Source organism: Cydia splendana, chromosome Z (assembly GCF_910591565.1).
Source record: "Cydia splendana chromosome Z, ilCydSple1.2, whole genome shotgun sequence".
Lineage (NCBI taxonomy): Eukaryota > Metazoa > Arthropoda > Insecta > Lepidoptera > Tortricidae > Cydia > Cydia splendana.
In genome coordinates this window covers 11,328,575-11,333,399 of record NC_085987.1, presented here as the reverse complement: position 1 = coordinate 11,333,399, position 4,825 = coordinate 11,328,575, and positions in this window count along the sequence as shown.

Sequence of the window (4,825 nt, the reverse complement as noted above, 5' to 3'; positions counted from 1 at the left end):
TGGCCTAGTCAAGTTAGTGACTGTTTAAAGCCATTTATGTCTGTTCGAAACGAGTTAGCAGTTGAAAAGTCATGTGTAACTAGAGGTCATAAGGTCGTGATTCCCACTAATTGTCGTAACAAAATCCTAACAGAACTGCATATTGGTCACTTAGGGTCTAACAAAATGAGAGCAGAGGCTCGGAGCCGGTTTTGGTGGCCGGGCATGTCTGCAGATATAGATAAGTTTGTTGCGTCGTGCAAAATATGTACCTCTTTACGACCTTCGCCCCCGCGCGCCCCGCTGACGCCCTGGCCGTTCCCGCCACACGCTTTCCATCGTGTACATTTAGATTTTTTAGGGCCTTTAAATAATAGAATGTACTTAGTTTTCATTGACGCATATTCAAAATGGCCAGAATGTTTCGATGTTTCAAACGGATATGGGTCTAAAGTAGTAATAGAAAAGATATGTGAGTTAATGTCAAGGTTCGGGTTGTTTCACACCATATGTACCGACAATGGCACTTCCTTTGTCTCAGCAGAATTTGAGGATTTTTGTTTGAGGAACGGAATCACTCATTTAACTTCTCCAACATATAACCCGAGTAGCAACGGGCAGGTTGAGGCATATGTTAAAATAATAAAAAAAGCGCTAAAATCATTAATTTTGTCTGGAATCAATCTGAAATCATTCAATTGCAAAATGCACGAATTTCTGATGCGATACAGAAATTCAGTACATAGTACAACCGGTAAGTCACCAGCAGAGGTTGTTTTTGGCCACAAGTTAAGAAGTAGATTAGACGCATTAGCCATGCATCGCCCAGCAACAGCTGACGCAGCACTCGAATGCGTTGTAAAAGATAACCAGTTTTCGCAGTGTAAATACTACGGCGGTAAGCGACTTGTTGACTTTAAAGTGAACGATTTAGTTTTAGTTAAAATGTACAGTGCACAAAAAAACTATTGGGTAAAGGGAACTATAATAGATCAGATAGGTAAAAGTTTGTACACGATCAAGTTAAGTGACTCTGACAGCATTATTAAAAGACATGCTAATCAGCTGTTAACACTAAAAGGGGAGGAAGTATCGCGTGATGATTTGGCGACTCACCCAAGTACCTCTAGCATGGACCAGACCGTAACAGAAATGCCTGCAATTATTTTGCCACCAGTTCAGCGAAACGACGTGACTCCAACTCAGCACGCTAATGCACCAGTTACAGTGGTACCTACTGAGGAGGAACAGGTACTGGCTCCTATGATAGATGCGACTCCAATTGAGCAAGACAGCGACATATCTACGCAACACACTGAGCAGCAAATCGGAACCAGTTTAGGCGAGGGGTCTGTGCCCCCGCGCTCTGAGCAAACTGAGGGTTACCAGGCGGGACCAACATCAGACTCGGCTGGAGAAACCGCCGATCAGTTTGAGTCACCTGATTCTTCTCCGGTGGCTGAGCCACCTCCCCCACGGAGAAATCGAAACGTCGTTAACTACAAACAATATTTTTAGGCTAAGGGTGGAGGGATAAGTAGTGCGGCTGCGACCGTATGCAAATCAGTCGAATAGATGCACCTACGCGAGACGCACGTCTTTCATTTCCTTGCCCCGCCCCGCACCCCCGACTAACAAGAGCAAAATAGATTTCGCAGCCGGTAGAATCTGAAACGTTCGCTATGACAACTGCTTTGTAGTTAATGGTTTGTATAAAGTGCAGACCACCTGCAGTTGACATCCGAGCTAGTATCCCCATTATAACACGCAGAGGGGCGCTTACAAATGATAAACAGGCGATTTTCAGAGAGCAGACAAGAATTTATGAAAAATATGGTTGACTAGAATCTAATTTCATTTCATTAACAATGAACAACATAGTTTCACAACTACCTACACAAATAAAAATAAACCTTTATAACTATTCACTTTGTCAGTAAGTATAAATATATTTTTTTAATAATGAGATTTAAAAGAAGTTATTACCTAAGTAATTCCTATCGAAGGCAGAACTCAAGTCAAGACGATACTACTTAAATACTCGTGTTGTATGTAAAGTATAGGGCAAAATTAATATACTTAAGTTATAAAAACCTAGGATACCTAAATCCTAATTTATAATAGGAATTGTCTGCGCGGACATTATCAACCGCGAGCTGGCATATTGCAAAAACAACGATGCAATAAAATTTATTTCGATGAGAGTTCTACTAAATTTCAAATCCAGTTACTGTGTTGTTTGTTGTATGTATGACCAATCCAAAGCACTCGAATCTAACAGCATTCAGACTTCAAAGCCTTCCGGCATTTCGTGCCCGCAAGCGATGGCTACCCTCTGAGGAAGCAGATGTGCTCAGTGCAACATTCTCTCTACTTATTTGCAACACGTTAATTGTGTACATATACATTTGTACATTGTACAGGTATTTGTACATAGGAATGTGAAAAGATTGAATGGTTCCAATAGAAAGTGCACTTGACTAACTCAATGTGTGCGATGCGGCCGCTTTAAGAGACACGAATGAAAATATTTACAAGGTTCAGAAGTCAACGGCAAGTGAGTTTCCGGGCCGGCTCAATATTGATGCGTAAGCCGGCTCGATTCAATTTCCTTGCTACGTATTTGGTTGCTTATATACCTAGGGGAGAGTGATTGACATTACATCACGCACATATGGGTTAGATAAAATATTTAGTTAGTTACGGTTATAAGTACAACATTAAGTTAATATTTAGAAACCCCAAAAAATGTATTGCGATGAGTACCTATGCTTCGAATACATTTTTCTAGGCATCATGACGAATCTAATGAGGTATCACACGTATTTTTAGGAGTAGTATCTCAATTTTTCACCGTTTTCAAGATCTCGAACAGACTATACGATTACCTGAATATTGTTACTTTGTGGTTTTGTAAAAACGAAAGCAGGAACAGCGTAGCCACCAAAAATATATTAACTTGTTTTCGACAAGACGATTAGGTAAAATAGATTAAATAAATATTTACCTATCTTAAACAATACCCTACATTCAATACGAGTGCCTGGTGCGGTAGTTTGTTTTTATTTTTTCTTATTTCTCGACCATAGATGATATCGATTATTTTCTTGATGGTCCTAAATTTTTAGGGTTCCGTTTCCTAAGGGTAAAAACGGGACCCTATTGCTAAGACTCCAATGTCTGTCTGTCTGTCTGTCTCCAGGCTATATCTCATAAAACGTGATAGCTAGACAGCTGAAATTTTCACAGATGATATTATTTCTGTTGCCGCTATAACAACAAATACTAAAAAGTATGCAGCCCTCGGTGGGCGAGTCCGACTCGCACATCCGGATTTTTTACAATTAATCTTTTAACCGCCAGCAATTTTTGATCGAGTGTGCTCGTGTCGCCACCGACAATAATTGTACCACGCAGAGTAAGGTTGGCATAGTTACGGGAGTTATAAATGTGCTGTAAAAACCAAATCAGACCTTTGTCTTATTCATCAGACTGTGGCGAAATGAGCTGGATATGTAATGTCTTATATATCAGACTCTGGCGGTTAAAGGGTTAAGAGTCACGCTTATGATTAAGCATTATCCATTTCATAGCTCTCACAGACAGAAACACTGCAAAGTCCGTCTATGTCCTCTACGTTACATACAATTATAGACTGCTAAATAAAATAGTTATAAAAAATATTGTATCATGTGTTTCGTTTAAATTCTAGCGTTTTATTGCTTGTAAGATATTAATTTAGCCGTGGTTCCGCCAGCGCGTACTGGGTCAGTCAATATTGCTCAAAATTTGTTTCGTGATTGGCAACCGATAATTTAAGTAATAAGAAATTTAATTTAATCAGACCCTTGTTCCGGAAACACAGACCTAACAGGGCCGAATTGAGGCCTAATACAGACCTGCCTGGCTACGTCTACTGTAGTCAACCGTTTTCAATTAAGTATAAGTAAGTAAATCAAGTTAAGTGGGACAAACAAGGGAGTCGGTGCTTACACTGCTTGCTCGTGTTTGTGAATTAAGACATCTATCTATACCGCAACAGAACATTTTTCTATATTTGGGATGAATAGGTATACTCTGTCAAGCCGATTCCGTCAGTAGTAAAAAGCGGCTAATTTAAAAAATGTAGGCGCGTAGGGTAATTTGAATTTTGCGCCTTTTTCTACTGACAAAGTTGTTTGACCGTCTATGTATGTAATTAATATTTAAATAAAATACTATTACTTCATTATGGAAGATGCCGAAGATGACTAAATAAGCTTAAACATTATACATACATATAGAAAAATTGACACAAGCTTTGAATATAATTACTCTCTTATACCATAACATTACTCTCTTATCCAATATTGTGATGGATTAGATCCTAAAACGCGACTAACATACACGGTTTGAAAAATTCAAAAGTTACCCATACTTAATACTTAGTTAGTTCGATTCATTCGTTCGATTTCTAATATAACAGGTTGCTACGTAAAGTACGTAACCAGATCCACTCTTTAACTTTTCCCACATATGCTATTAAAGGAAAATATACTACATAAAAGCACATAACTATGTATATTGGAATGCAGCATGAATCATTTTTTAGGAATTTGGTATTGAAGAGTTTGAACATTAATTAATATAATGTTCCTTCAAACTAATATAATTATATTTATAAAGGCCCCGTCGGATGTCTGGATTTAATTGGATAAATGGTAAAGTCGTTTAGCCAGAGGGCTATTCATGAGAATTTCTCAAAAAAGTGGCGTCTTAACCTGTCATCGAGTTTTTGAATTGAATGTATCTTTATTTTCTTTTTTTCATATGAAACAAAAATGTATCTAGATAAACTAAAACAATG